The sequence below is a fragment of the Myxocyprinus asiaticus genome, chromosome 15 (genome assembly GCF_019703515.2).
Source record: "Myxocyprinus asiaticus isolate MX2 ecotype Aquarium Trade chromosome 15, UBuf_Myxa_2, whole genome shotgun sequence".
In the NCBI taxonomy this organism is placed as follows: domain Eukaryota; kingdom Metazoa; phylum Chordata; class Actinopteri; order Cypriniformes; family Catostomidae; genus Myxocyprinus; species Myxocyprinus asiaticus.
Window position 1 is genome coordinate 16,059,567 of NC_059358.1, and position 16,422 is coordinate 16,075,988.

At 38.9% G+C, this 16,422-nt stretch overlaps 1 protein-coding gene across 4 annotated transcripts in view; it reads left to right on the forward strand.

The window, feature by feature from the left end:
* The window catches only part of LOC127453285 (transcription factor HIVEP3-like), a 133,820-nt gene that overhangs the window by 88,351 nt on the left and 29,047 nt on the right, over positions 1–16,422 (forward strand). Inside the window, exons 1-2 of one of the 4 annotated variants that reach the window (XM_051719540.1) lie at positions 5,199–5,328; positions 12,345–12,479. The exons of 1 other annotated variant lie outside the window; for it this stretch is intronic. The gene's annotated coding sequence lies outside the window, so the exon portion shown is untranslated. Of the gene's footprint in view, positions 1–5,198; positions 5,329–12,344; positions 12,480–16,422 lie in introns of those variants that run through there. 2 more of the 4 variants (XM_051719539.1, XM_051719542.1) reach the window with 2 other exon arrangements.

Here is a 16,422-nt window from a genome sequence, read left to right on the forward strand (position 1 = left end):
TTATTTTACTTAATTGAGCAAGGAACAAATCAACAATCAAACTTTACCAACTTTTCGTTTCAGGTTTTCCCCAAGAAAGTAGTAAAAGAAAAGTGTAAAGAAAAGTAAATAAACTTTATTAAATAAATGTGTTTCATATGCATTATTAATATAATAAAATAACAATGTTTATGTTTCAAAATCACAGACATGTCTGTTGAGAGTATGAATGCAACGGCCAATCAGAGCCCCCCACCCCAACATGCTAGACAGCTATTGCTTTGGGGACGTGTTTGTAATATGCAAAGCCAGTGCGTTTTGTCTATCATTGTTTTCAGAATACGATCAATAATATCATTTTTAAATGCGCGATTACAATTGGAAAGATGCCAGCTTAGTTTTCGAATGCCCACAATGCACAAACATTGTTAATTTATTACACTTTTGCTTACCCAGCCACAATGAATGTGTGCAAACATCATTTGACATATGTTTGAAGTCAGAAATATACATGATGTTGTGATTAAAGCACTGAATCCAGCAGAAACTCCTGCATTAAAGGCATATTTTAGGCGCTTATGACAGACGTCACTGCTCACAATGACTGGCTACCGCACGCCGTTTTTCCTTCCTCATTTGAATAAAGCCAAGAAATGTCAACTTTTTGATGCTCTCAATCCCACAATGCACCTCGCGAGCATGGCGCTTGACTTCCATAGTAATTAATTTAAAACGCTCGCTCACTTTCACTCAAAACGCACCAGTGGAAACGTCACAGGCGCAGAAGAAATCCACTCAGCGCATGCTCACAGACTGAGTTCTGCTGCTGCACTGTCACAAATTATCTCATTATAAACAACAAGGTGTAGAAATGATGTAAATATTATATTTATCGTGCAGTGTAGACAGCTTCATTGATTATTATGGGAGTTTTGTCGAGAGTGCAGAACTCAGTGAGTTCACGCTGAACTGAAGTGATTGACAGCTTCAGTAATTATAAAGGGAGTGTTCTGTTGTTCTGAGTGTTCTGCTTTCTGTTTATAATTTAATCACAATATGAATAACAGTTGTTTTTCCTGCTGCTAAGAGGAACAAATGTGAAGTTGACCATTTAGTCACTGTCTTGTACTGATGCATAGAAGAGCAATTAACTAATTTAGGAACACAGTTCTCAGCATGTTTGGGATGTGTAGCTACATAAATAATTCGGCTTACAATAAATTTATATGAATCAATATTATTTATAGCAATTACAATATCAAGGGAAATAATCTTCAATTATGATTTTAGTCATAATCGTGCAGCCCTACTCCCGCCAACAACTCATAAGAATACCGGCAACTCCCACAGCGTAACAACTGGGTCCCGCGGCTGCTGTGAATAAAGACAATAGACATTAAATGGCAGTTATAACCATAAATCACTAATGATTGCTTTGTGTTGTTAGACCATAGTTCTTGCAATTACATTCATGTGATGAGCGAGACACATGATGACACAGAGGCAGAAGTACTTTCAAATTCACAGTAATGGTGAAGATGCCATGCCAACCAGTGGTTGAAATAATTATTGCATTTAGTGCACTGGTAATACACTGCGGTCTTGACTAAGACCATAAGCAGAGACCCAGATCCAGACCAAGACCAAGACACTGAGTAACGAGATCCAGATCCAGACCAAGATTATGTTTATATAGTCTCAAGCACCCTGTCTGTTTGCCATCAGGGGTGTAAGGGAGTATCAGTGGCTATGAGTTATTCACAGTTATATACTTTTCATGTGTGGGTGTTTTATTGTTAATGATTGCTATTTTTGACTACCAGTCCCCCACCTTCAACCATCTCCCCTTTGGATAGAGACTGGGTGGTGACAGGAGAGGAGACAAAGGCCTCCTGTATCTCTCAGGCTCTAAAAACAAACTGTCAACACTCCCACTGTAGGAGAACACTAATAGAAGTGAGACGTAAGCTGAGGAAGCTGAGAACTTTTGCTACAGCTCTGGCATTTTCAGTCAAAAAATCTTGAGTCTTTAAATGAGCATCTTATGACATCGATTAAGGTGAACTCAAGTCCTTTCAAGGAGCTACTCTAACCAGAGTGAAAAATTAAAGGAGTTTGAATGAGTGGCACCCTGAGACTCATCTGCTAACACTCCAATGTGGAGTGATTGTTGCCCTTGGGTAAAAGTCTGTTGTCTCCTTTTCTTCAGTTACTTGCCCATCGACCCTACCTGTTTACACTGCTGCTTCTGTGCCTGTAGCCGAATTAGTAGAGAAGACTTGTTAGCCACTTACACGCTACAGCTAAATAGGATTGTCACTTCTCTTTAAGTGCTTTGCTGCCTCCAAGTCCACAAAGGTCGGAAGTCGTGATTAAGATGTGCTGTGTGTTCAGGTGATTTTAGTCAGTAAAAAATGGAAGCATTGGGCAATTCCATATTTCTTCTTTCACTCGCTGATAAAAACATGAAGCTTTTAAGTGCTGGTGCAACAAAATAAAGAGCAAAAGACATTAATGTGTAACGCTTTATCTGAGGGGGAGATGTCACCCTGAAGGTTTGGATTTGTTACAGGCTTCTGTATACATGTTAGTTCACCTGGAGGAAACGCTCCAGCAGCCACACAAAGCTCATTATTATGTATTTGAGTAGCGGCACATTAAAGCTGCAGGAAACAGAAGAAGAATAATACGAATTAACCTTGTCAGCCTGGTTTTTTGCTAATAACCAATAGTTCCAAAAAACAGCTATTGGCACCGAAATATCAATCGAAAGTTCTCCCACTCCCTCGATTTCTTGCCAAACAAGGAGTTAGGAAATAAACATACCTGGAACAGGTAGTGTGCCTTATGCACTCTTTGTCATGTTTATACAGATGCCTTAGCTTTAAGAAGCCTTTGGCTAAAACGGTTCCCTGGAGATGCTCCAGTTTTTAGAAAGAACACCCACAACTCTTAATACATGGTTTATTTACACTGGTGACCAAATGTTTGGAATAATGTACATTTTTTTATCTTATGGAAAGAAATTGGTACTTTTATTCACCAAAGTGGCATTCAACTGATAACAATGTATAGTCAGGACATTAATAACGTGAAAAATTACTATTACAATATGAAAAAAAATTTCAGAACTTCTTAAACTACGGACAGCTTTGCAGATCCTTGGCATTCTAACTGTCAGTTTGTCCAGATACTCAGGTGACATTACACCCCACGCTTCCTGTTGCACTTGCCATAGATATGGCTGTCTTGATGGGCACTTCTCACGCACTTTACAGTCTAGCTGATCCCACAAAAGCTCAATGGGGTTAAGATCCATAATACTCCTTTCCAATTATCTGTTGTTCAATGTCTGTGTTTCTTTGCCCACTCTAACATTTTCTTTTTGTTTTTCTGTTTCAAAAGTGGCTTTTTCTTTGCAATTCTTCCCATAAGGCCTGCACCACTGAGTCTTCTCGTACATGAAGCTGGTGTTGAGCGGGTAGAATTCAATGATGTTGTCAGCTGAGGACATGTGAGGCGTCTATTTCTCAAACTAGAGACTCTGATGTACTTATCCTCTTGTTTAGTTGTACATCTAGCCAGTTGTCCTTTGTCTTTGAAGACTTTAGTGTACACCTTTGTATGGAATCTTCAGTTTTTTTGGCATTTTCAAGCATTGTATAGCCTTCATTCCTCAAAACATTGATTGACTGATGAGTTTCTAGAGAAAGCTGTTTCTTTTTTGCCATTTTTGACCTAATATTGACCTTAAGACATGCCAGTCTATTGCATATAGTGGCAACTCAAAAACAAACACAAAGACAATGTTAAGCTTCATTTAACCAACCAAATAGCTTTCAACTGTGTTTGATATAATGGCAATTGATTTTCTTGTACCAAATTAGCAATTTAGCATGATTACTCAAGGATAAGGTGTTGGAGTGATGGCTGCTGGAAATAGGGCCTGTCTAGATTTGATCAAAAATTACTTTTTTCAAATTATGACGGTGCTGTTTTTTACATCAGTAATGTCCTGACTACTTTGGTGAATTAAAGTACCAATTCCTTCCGAAACAGCAAAATCTGTACATTATTCCAAACTTTTGGCCAACAGTGTATATACACAGTATATATATATATTATTTATTAATTTCACTCTTTGTTGTTTTTGTAAGTTTTTTTTATTTTGTTTTTTCAAGGTTCTTTTCAAGGTTTTTTATTTATTTTTTTTGCTTCAGACACATGCATGCATACTGTATGTTCCCACACGTACATTCATATAGTCATTTATAAGCTTGCATAGTTGGGAAAGCCCCATCCAATCAGTGGTCCAGCCAGCTCATCATGATGTCATTATCCAAATATGAAGTTGTGCTTTTCATTGGAACAGCAGGAGTTAAGACGGCCAGACTGAGGTGACCCAAATTTATTCATGTCAAGGAAAAAATATCACATGAACCACACTAGATCAGTTCAGTGCAGTTCATCTGCCATTCAAAGGGACAGCTCACCCAAAAATGTTAATTGTTTACTCACCTTTGGGTAGTCCCAAACCCATATGACTTTCTTATGTGGAACACAAAAAGAGAAAATGTGAAGACTCTTCCGTGCTATTTTCCATGGAATTACAATGAACAGGGAAGCTTTCAAGCTTAAAAAAGTGAATCAGTGAATATCGACTTAAATTTCAGTCTTTTCCTGACACAAAGCTGTCATATGACTAATAGGAATATATAATTCCTTCAGATGGAATAAAGTAGATGTCGTAAGGACTACTTTTATAATACTTTAATGATGGCTTTTCATCGTATTTGTGCTTGAAAGCTTCAGTCCCTGTTAAATACACTTTCCATTTGTGTTCCATGGAAACACCATGAAAAGGTTTTAATGAGTATAATGATGAAAACTAATGAAATAGTAAGCCACTTAGTTATAACAATGCATTCTGCCTCCATCAGCTTGTGATCACCACAATAAGGCTGCCTGATGTTCAATCACTGTGACCTTGTTCATTCATACTCCCTTTTCTTCCTCCCCTATGTGTCTTCATGTCTCTCACACCCACTCGTTTTCTTACTGCTTGTCTTGCTCACCCTTTCTCTCCCCCTCCCATCTCTCTATTTCTCTCTCTCTCTCTCTCACTCTCTCCCCCCCCCACTCACTTTACTGAAGTACACCCACTCAAACACAAACATTCATATCCGCTGTGTCGTTTGGTGGCTCTCATTCATGCTTTGGTGCTGTGAGGTGGCAGAGCTCTCAGGTAACGGACGGCACTTCCTCCCGTCTCCGTATCGTACACTCTGTTCTATTTGGAGAACGGATACTAAACTGGAATTACTAGACATATGGCGATCAGTTTTCAGAGTGAGTATTTGGCTGTTTTTGTTAACTGAGAGCTCAGGTTCACTTGTTGCAAAGGATTAGTTCTGTGACATTAGTGTGTGTGTGTGTGTGTGAGAGAGTATGTGTGTTCACACAAGAACAAGAGAAATACCCTTTTTGCAAAGATATGTTTGCACACAGTGCCGAAGGGGTCACTCACCAATGGTTTCATGAGTTCCAATACTGGATACCGAGCTGGTTAAGTCATTCTGTTAAGTCATTTTTATTTGTATAGCGCCTTTCACAACACACATCGTTTCAAAGCAGCCTTACAGGAAATCATGCATTAACAAAAAAAATAATAATAATATTAAACTGTAATATCTATAACGTCTTAGAATGATCATTGGGTAGTTTGATTAATTATGATTGTAAATTGTGTATAAAAATTAAATAAATATAATTGTATTTAGAACCCCTTTGAGCAAGCTGAAGGCGACTGTGGCAAGGAACACAAAACTCCATAAGATGTTGGTTAGTGGAGAAAAATAATCTTGGGAGAAACCAGGCTCACTGTGGGGGCCTGTTCCCCTCTGGCTAAACAACATGAATATAATGCCAATATTAGTTATTTGTGTGCAGTGCAAGTCATGGTTTAAAATTTGTAAATTAAGTAAGCGTTAAGGTCCAGTGTTTAAAAAAAAAAAAAGATTTTTTAGGAACTTTGGGATTAATGACTAATGTCTTTGAAGTCCATCCTGGATTAACTGCAGAAGTTCACATAGTTGCATTGTCCTTTGTTAGTTGGATGATGAAGTCTTTTGTTGGTAATTAAATGATAGTCTATGTATTCCATTTCAAGAATGTAGTCCATCAACAGATAAAGGTGATGCAGGCAGAGATCAATGAGGTGCATTGCAGTTCCACCGGCAGGTCGTTTCGGTGAGGTTCGGTGGGGTCCATCCTAAATCCAAGGTTCAGGCACTGGCATATGAAGTATCCGATGTCTTACAGTTGGAGTTGGCATCAGTTCATCCTCTGAAGTCAAAAGACTGAAGTGATGTCTGGCTAGCACCGGCTGTAGTTTGTCACCATCACTCAGCGACACGTAACATTGGAGTCCGACACCAAGCAGGAAAGGAGCTGGATCTGGCCGGCTCTGGTATCCTTGGGATATGAATCCCGAGGTTGAGACATGGAAACAAATAGAATAATATTAGCGTAGATGCCATTCAATTTTATGCAGAGTAATAGATCATGATAGATGTTTCTGGTTCCTGCAGATCTAACTAAAGCAGCCTAATTGTGAGTTGATGGATTAATTAGGTGTATGCCTGGCTAAATAGATGATTCTTTAGTCTAGACTTAAACTGAGTGAGTGTGTCTACATCCCGAACAGTGTTAGGGAGACTATTCCATAGTTTAGGAGCCAAATATGAAAAGGATCTACCTCCTTTTGTGGATTTTGATATTCTTGGAATTATTAACAAGCCAGAATTTTGTGATCATAATGAATGTGATGGAATATAGCATGTCAGAAGGTCACTTAAGTACTGTGGAGCTAGACCATTCAAAGCTTTGTATGTAGTAAACAGAATTTTAAAATTAATATGAAATTTAACAGGTAGCAATGTAACAACGATAAAATTGGGCTAATATAATAATATTTCTTGGTTGTAGTCAGCACTCTGGCAGCTGCATTTTGAACCAATTGAAGTTTATTTATTGAACTTGCTGGACATCCTCCCAGTAATGCATTACAGTAATCTAGTCTTGAGGTGATGAACACATGAATTCGTTTTTCAGCATCAGCAACAGAGAGCATGTGTCCTAACTTAGCAATATTTCTGAGGTGGATGAATGCTGTTCTCCAAACATTGGAAATGTGATTTTCAAAGGAAAGACTGGTATTAAATATAACACCTAAGTTCTTTACTGTAGAAGACGACGTAACAGTACATCAATCGAGAGTCAAATTATATTTTAGCTGCTTATTTTTAGAGGTTTTTGGTCCAATAATTAGTACCTCTGTTTTGTCGGAATTGAGTAGAAAGAAATTTCTGGCCATCCAGTCTTTGATTTCATTGATACACTCTGCTAATGTTTAGAATTGTGAATTTTCGTTGGGTTTAGAACAAATATAAAGTAAATTGGGTATCGTCGGCATAACAGTGGAAACTTATTCCATGATTCCTGATAATATCTCCCAGGAGAAGCATGTATAAGGAGGCCCTAAAACTGACCCCTGTGGCACTCCATACTTAACTTTTATTTGATTTGACAATTCCTCGTTTACACATAAAAAGTGGTAGCGGTCTGATAAATAGGACCTAAACCATGCTAATGCAGGTCCACTAATCCAGTCTATTCAAGAGAATGTCATGACCTATTGTGTCAAAGGCAGTACTAAGATCTAAAAGCACTAGAATAGAAATGCAGCCGTGATCAGATGATAAGAGCAAGTCATTTGTAACTCTGATAAGTGCGGTCTCTGTACTGAGATGGGGCCTAAATCCTGACTGAAATTGTTCATATATACCATTTCTCTGAAGAAATTAACATAGTTGGGAGGACACTACCTTTTCTAGTATTTTCAACATAAATGGTAGATTTGAAATCGGTCTGTAATCAGCCAATTCTCCAGGATCAAGCTGTGGCTTCTTAATAAGTGATATGATAACTGCCTTTTAAAGTTTGTTGGGATATGTCCTAAGGATAGCAAGGAGTTAATAATATTAAGAAGAGGTTATGAGATTACAGGGAATACCTCTTTTAAGGTCTTAGTTGGTATTGGATCTAACATACATGTTGTGGCTTTTGATTTTTTGATAAGTTTTGTTAGCTCTTCATGACCTATGACAGCGAAGGATTGAAGTTGCTCATGAAGAAAATTATGAGACACTGTTTTCTGAGGTACTGTGACAGTTGATTACATAGTTCCAATTTTATTTCTGATTATTTCAATTTTATCAGTAAAGAAATTGAAATGAAGTCATTACTGTTGTGCTGCGACGGAGTATCTGGTTCAGTCTATGCTTTATTCCTAACCAATTTAGACACAGTACTGAATAAATACCAAGGATTGTTGTGGTTATTTTCTATGAGTTTGCTAAAATATGCTGACCTGGCAGCTTTTAGTGCCTGTCTGTAGCTACAGACACTATCCTTCCATGCACTGCGAAATACCTCTAATTTTATATTCTTCCACTTGCATTCCATTTTCTGAGCTGCTCTCTTGAGAGCATGAGCGTGATCATTGTACCACAGTGCAGGGCTTTTTTCTTTAATTGAAGGGGGCGACACTATCAAAGGTGCTAGAGAAGACTGTATTTATATTTTCTGTTATTACATCAAGTTTTTCTAGACTTTTTGGCTTACTGAGTATGTGAGACAATTCTGGAAGATTTTTAGTGCAGCTATCTTTAGTGGTCGAAAGAATAGTTCTACCTGAACGTTAGCGTGGTGTATATTGAGTGACATTAGCTGATCACAACAAACAAGAGACGAGGTAATGATCTGAGATGTCATCGCTCTACGGTATAATTTCTATAGTATCAACATCAAATTCATATGACAGAATTAAATCTAGCATATGATTATGGCAATGAGTTGGTCCTGTCATATTTTGTCTGACTCCAAGAGAGTTGAGAATATCGATAAATGCTAATCCCAGTGTGTCATTTTCATTATCTATGTGAATGTTGAAGTCACCAACAATTAAAGCTCTATCTACATTAACTACTAGATCCGACAGAAAATGTGCAAATTCACCAAGGAAACCAGAGTATGGCCCAGGTGATCTATATACTGTAGCAAGGGCAAAAGATGACAGAGATTTTTTTTATTTATATCTGACAGTGTCACATTAAGCATTATTAGTTCAAAAGACATAAACTTATATCCTGTCCTCTGAGTAACACCAAAAATGTCACTGTAAATTGTCAACCCTTCAGATGAGGCTCATGTTTATAACCATAACCTGGGGGGAGTAGATTCATTTAAACAAATATATTCATCAGGTTTCAGTCAAACAGAGCGCATCCAAACTATGATCTGTAATAATTTCATTTACAATTAGTGCTTTGGTAGAAAGAGATCTAATGTTTAGTTGCCCTACCTATATATGATGTTTATCTTCAGTTTTTTAGTTTTTTTCAAGTTTGACCTTAATAAAAAAAATTCTAAATTATTTAGTAAGGGGTCTGTGTTTGGTAGTTCGGGGAACAGACACAGTCTCTATATGATATCTAGGTGATACAGTGTGTATGTGCTGTAGTTTATGTGACCTGTGTGACATCTCAAGGTAGATAGCAGATGTTCGGATTAACCAGTTTGTCTGCTTCCTGGCCTGGGCCCCAGTTAGTCAAATACTATCACTATTAAGACAATGAGCCAAATTACTAGAGAGGAGAGCGGCACATTCCCTGGAGGGATGGAGTCCGTCTCTCTTTAGCAGGTCAGGTCTACCCCAAAACTCTTCTAATTGTCTATAAATCCTATGATATTCTCTGGTCACCACTCAGACATCCAGCCATTCAGTGGCACTAATCTACTATTAACCTCATCAGCACGACGAGCAGGGTGGGGGCCAGAGCATATTACAGTGTCTGACATAGTTTTTTGCAAGTTCACACACCTCTTTAATATTATCTTAGTGATCTCCAACTGGCGAAGCCAAACATTGTTAGTCCCGACATGAATAACAATCTTAGAAAATCTACGTTTAGCATTAGCCAGCACTAGTACATTTGATCTGATGTCAGACTCCCGAGCCCCCAAATTGCATTTAACAATAGGGGCTGGAGTCTCTATTTCCATGTTCCTTACAATAGAATTACCAATTATTAAGGCTCTTTCAACATGAATCTCAGTGGGTGCATCACTGAGTGGGGAGAATCGATTGGAAACCCTAACAGGAATGGGAGAGTGGTGTCGCTTTGCTGAGCGAGTATGCTGCTGAGACGTCACCCAAATGCCCTGCTCTTCAGCCGGAACCAAAATGTGTGTGTTGCTCGTTGTTCTACTCACATCTGAAACAGTATCTACTGGCTTCTCTTTCTCACTGACCTCCACTAGCGTTCGGATACGTGTCTCTAACTCATTAATCTTCTCTGTCAGCCTGACTAATTCCTTACATTTATCACATGTAAATCCCTCACTGCTGATGGAAGAAGCTATAGTAAACATGTGGCATGCAATGCAGGAAGAAATAACATGAGCAGATGCCATGACCGCAGTTGTTTGTTGTTGTTGTTATGGTTGTTCTTGAGCAGCGAGGGTTTGAGATCAATGTGGTTCGATGTGGTTCCTAATCAGCAGATGTTTGAGATTGATGCAATAATCTGTGTAAACACAGTGGAGAAAACAAATGCACGCAGTCGAGAATCCAATGTTTGCATCACATCCTGTTTACTAAGATGCCTTCATCAGGTTGTTCAGGTAATTTTGAAGTGGTGATTAGGTGAAAGGATTAAAATGGGGGCTGAAAGAGCAGTTGAAAACAGTAAATTAATTTATAAATGTACATCTTATCAACTCATGTCCGACTTTTTACCACAAAATTAGATTGTAGTCATTAAATATTTGCTTAGTTATGTCTAAAACTCACTTGAATGTGTTCTAATGTGTATATTATGGTATCTTGGAAGGCTGTCTGAAACCAGTTACCTTAGGAGGGTACCTTCCTATAAAAATGCTGTCTGTGAAGTCACCGACTTATACAAACTGAGTCAATTGACTGACTGGGCAGCGAGGTGGCAAGACGGCTTCCCTTTGCTTTCAGACACAGCCCGTGACTTAGATAATCTCTACTTCAGGATGTGAAGTCCAGGTAAGGTGCACTTTTGAAAAGCCCCGAGAGGTTTCCTCATTAACGGCGCTTTGTTTTTGGAAGGTTAAAGCTAGGGGAGACATGAGAGGTGGCAGTAACAAGGAAATAAAGCTTAGAAATTCTGCTGGAGTATGACTAATCATATCAGCGGCTGTGTGGGCTGGCCTGTGCGCTTATTAGAGTTCTGCAGGGCATCTGATTCACCGTCGCTCCCCGTTAGAGGCACTGCTTGATTCACTTCCTGGTGTGGGTGGATTTTTTCCTCTCAGCCCTGTGCTCTGAAAGCCACAGGGTGAGTTGATTGATGGGCCCTATGTATGAGCACTATGTTGTGGGTGGTTTGGAAGAGGGAGCCGTTCCACTTGTTCTTCTGTGAATGTAAATGAATGAAACTCACACAGCTCATCTTTCTCATTCTTTGTCTCTGGTTACTATGGAAGCCCTGAGCTGGCTATATTTTGCTGGAGTGTAGTAAGTGTAGTGGGCCACGTTTGAAGAAGGTAGAGTGGGGTCAAACGTCTGTGTCCAAATTGAAAATCTGGGATTCCATATCTATTTAAACCTTGAAATGAATCAAATTTTAAGATTTCGATAAATTTAAAACTAAGAAACATAATGACGTAAATTATGTAATATGAAATATTGCACGAGGTATGCTAACTAATCAGAAAAGTACATTTGTGACATTGACCATGTTCATTCTTTTGCATTACAGGTCATATTTCCTATCTTCTTTAGACCTTATTCACAGTAGCACCATCTTTGATTTTTGTTGGGAATGAAAACAATCTGTGAGGGATAGATGTACCGTCTCTTCAATGGCATGCACTGTATGAAGCTATCAAAAAGCTCCTCGATCACATCTAATTTTCTAATTAGGTTTTGCACAAACTTATGGAGTCCATGTCAGCTTGAGTACATGCTGTCATTTAAACAAACCAAATACTAAGAAATTCTGGAATGTGTTTTAATTGTTTAATTCTAATTTTCACTTAAATTGTTATTTTGATAATATAATATGTAATGAAAGTAACTTAAATTAGTAAAATACAAAAGGAAGCATTTTCACAAGTGGACTCAGACTTTTAAAACCCCAGGGTATTTGTCACTGTTCAAATATTTTAAGATCTGTCCAATCTAACACTCTGTGAAAGCATTAATTTTCCATTGTAAATAATCAGGTTTCATTCTTTTTTGTGTGTAATATGCATACCTGTTCTGAAACAAGCACCTTGGGCTGCTGAAACTGAAGAACTGCTGACCTGATTTGCCCTTGTTGCTTCTTAATCCAAGCAAACACATATAGACTCTTGAACTTCCCTGCCTTCATGAGTCTGTCTGCCAGCATCTAAAGGTCTGTGAGGTAAGCCAATCAGTTCTTGGAGTTATTTTAGGTTTGTGGTGCTTTACGAGTTGTCTTTCTCCATTTGGAGCAGTTAAGCCTGAGATACATGGTATATTATTCCAAGATAAGTGAAGCTCCAAGTTTTTATGGACTGTATTTCTCTGTTTCCAACCCTGGCACTTAAAATCAGCCTGTCTGTTCAGTTTTTATAGCTCTTCATAGCTGAGAAAGGATGATGTTTAGTATTAAAGGAGTCATGCAGTATCATGAGGAATCAAATTTTCCAAACTCAAAACGTCCTTCCCAGTCCAAACAATTTATTAAAACTAATTTGCCAAAATAGCTCTTTCTGAAATCCTCTGAAATTCTGACATAAGAAATCCACATTTACACATCAACAATAGCTGGGGTTTTTTCCAAATATTTCAAGCACATTTTTAAAAGTTATTGCGCGTTTCCATTCAGTACGTCATGCCTTGTCAGGATGGAGCAGCTGAATTACCTTGCTTCGGCAAGTTACATTTACATTTACATTACTGGAGCAATTGTACAATTGTTCCTACCCTTCGTTGGGCCATTCACATTAAACTATCGCAAACCACAACACATGCACAAATGGTCAAATGTGTCACCATTTTGCGAATAAACTGTTTCCGTCACCTTAATGCTCATTTTGATTTGCGCAAAACTAGAAAATCCACCTCTGCCCAGCACATAAACTTTTTAGCGAATTTTGAGAGTTTATGCGCATATCAAGCATTTCCATTCAGGTTTTCTTAAGTGCCAATTTACAATTTGCACAAAAATAGTTGGGTGGAAACCCAGTCACTGCCTATTCTGTGTTCAGGAATTTGGCCTGCCCAGGAACAGTGAGGTAATGTAAGCAGTAAAATGTGATTCAGTCTGTCAAATCTTGTGCTTAACAAGGTTCTTGATCATTTCAGTCAAATCTTAACAGCCTGTGGTGCTTTTTGTTTTTTCATTGTAGATTACGTTATCCTGCAACAATTTAACACTTGCTTTGCAAAGAGGCTGTTAATAAAGACTGAAGCAGTTAAAAAAGATATTTGACCCGGAAAGTTTTTGTTCAGATTTAGAGGGAGCACTTTTTGTGGTCATTCAATCAGTGTCGCCACAAGCACAAACTTCAGAGAGATAATAGACTGCAGGCATGCATGGTGTGTAGACATCCTTGTGAGATCCTTGTTCTGAGAACAGTCACAAGGTGTAACTCTACAGGATGCTTTTCCAGTTGACTATACATAGGCCTAAAATGTGTAGGCTGACTGGTTTGCATGCATTTTTGTAAACAAATGATATTCATATTATGTGTCAATCTATCTGTAAATATACAGTAACTTTGAAGCATGTCTGGGGCTTAAGCTCCCTGTTTATTTAATATGTTTTCGATTTTTTTGTGCTCTGTGTTTAGTTACGCATTTGGAATGCCCCCCTTTATTAAATATTTGATCATTGCAATGGAACTTTGGAGCCGTGACCCTAGCGTAGAGTGGTTCCCTTTCGATTTCGGTCACTTACAGCTTATTTTTCCCATAAGCGTTAGCTTAAAAAAACTCCTTTTCTCCAATTTCTGAACTCCTATTGGATCACGCCAATTCAGATGCAACTGAATTGAGCCAATGGCATTCACGTCCGCTCAGCCAATGACATTGAGCGTGCAGCACTCAGCTTTCTATATAAGCGGGCGGCATAACGCCATCAGTCAGAATGGTGCTTCCCTTCCTGAAGACGACCGCTCCCTTGCTGTGCTCCGGTGCACTTAAACAGTTTAATATTTCCACACTTGCGCTGACTGGACCGTCTTTTTCAAGATGCCATCGCGTAAGTGCAGATGTGGGAAACTACGCAGAAGCAGCGCTGGTCGAGGCTGAATGCCCACACTGCGAGACAATGTGCCTCAAAACGCTCCACGCTCGGATAGCGCTATTTAAGCGCAATGACCCGACTGCTCTCGCTCCGTTGCCTCCCCCATCCCTCGAGGACCTGGGGAACGACGATACTCAATGCGAGGATATGGATAAACAGATTGTGAGGCTGTACCGCCGGCCCGCATGCACCAACACCCCCACACTCTTCTTCCCCTATCCTGTTCAGTAAAAGTGTTCGCCCGCCCGATGGCACTTCCGCCCTCATGCAGTTCGGCAGCAGTGAACATGGAGAAGAGGACAATGATGATGCCAGATCTCTCACAGCTCCAGACACTGTCAGCTTGTCCGCGTCATTAGAGGACGCTGAATCAGCGGAGACCGTTCTTCGACGGCGGATGCAGAGCTTGTCCGCATTCTCACTAAGGCTATAGACGAGCTGGAGCTCAAATGGTCACCTCCGTTAGAGCCAACTCGTTCTCAGCTTGACGAGTGGTTTTTGCCGGGTCACCAAACTAAGAGCAACTCTCCCTCTATACACTCTGTCCAGTCAGAGCGCTACACTCCTATGTGTTCCACACAAGCCTGTTCATACAAACAGACCAGCTTTTTGTCTGTTTCGGAGGTCGCTCGAAAGGCATGCCAGTCTCAAAGCAGAAACTGTCACATTGGATTGTTGACACTATAACACTGGCGTACAAATCTTAGGGAACCCAATGCCCTATTGTCATTACGGCCAACTCAACGAGAGGTATGGCTGCCTCTTGGGCGTGAATGCCAACGGAATTAACTGCTACCTTTTGTAATCTGCCTCTTGATTCCACTTCAGTGCAAATGGCTTTGGTTAATGCACGATCTCTTGTCAACAAAACTTCTATTACATTTCTATTCTATTGCATTCTTATATATAGGCCTCCTATATACAATAAGGACTTTATAAATGAGTTTTCTGAGTTTTTATCTGTTATTGTACCATCTTCAGACAGAATTTTGATTCTGGGTGATTTTAACATTCATGTCTGCTGCCCTTTAAAACCCTTGGCCAAAGAGTTTTTAAATCTGGTTGATTCATTTAATTTGTCCCAATGTTTTTCTGGTCCCACACATGAACACGGCCATAAACTCGACCTGGTGCTATCCTTAGGTATCCCTGTGGGTAATGTTATTATTGAGGATACTGTGTTCTTGGACCATAAACCTATTGTTTTTTATGTTGCTTTTATAGGTAAAGTTCAAACAAATCATCAGTCACCTGCTTTTTAATCTTGTGTTCTTACTTCATCCATGGCCAGTGAGTTCTCGACTGCTTTTAGTACATCTGTTTTAACTAATTTTATTGATTCCCCCACCTCATCCTCTACGGGACCTGAGGAGCTAGTTACTCTACTTAACTCTATCTTCACTGATATCATTGGTTCGTTGGCTCCTTTAAATCGAGGAGTCTTAAAATAAGGGTACAACCTTGGTTAAATGCTACTACACAGATCCTTAGACAAGAATGTAGAAAAGCTGAACATTAGGTGTCTTATGATATTATGAAAGAATGTTTATTAAATTATCAAAGAGCTGTTAAGATGGCTAGATCTACCTATTTCTTTGGCATTATCTCACGAAATAGCAATAATCAAAGAGTTCTTTTTGACACCGTATATAAAGTACTTAATCCGGTTATTACAACTTTTTCAAATCCTTCTATAGACTTGTGTGAAAAGGTTTTACAAATTTTCATTGAGAAGGTTGCCGGCATTGGATCCAGTATTTTACCATCAGTGGATGTTTTAGTTGAATCTACTGCTTGTTCACATTGTTTTAGTCATTTTGAGCCTGTGTCCTTTGCCTTCTCACCTTTTTAAAGAGGAAGTGGACATTATTGGTCCTAGTATTTTATCTATTATAAATAGTAGTCTGACATATGGCATTGTCCATGGCTAGTTTAAAAAACCTAGCTTAGATCCCCGGGACTTCAAAAATTTTAGACTCATCTCTAAATTACCGTTTATAAACAAGATCTTGGAGAAGGTAGTTCCCTCTAGGGTTAATTAAAAAAAAAATTGTATCTGTTATGATCTTTATGC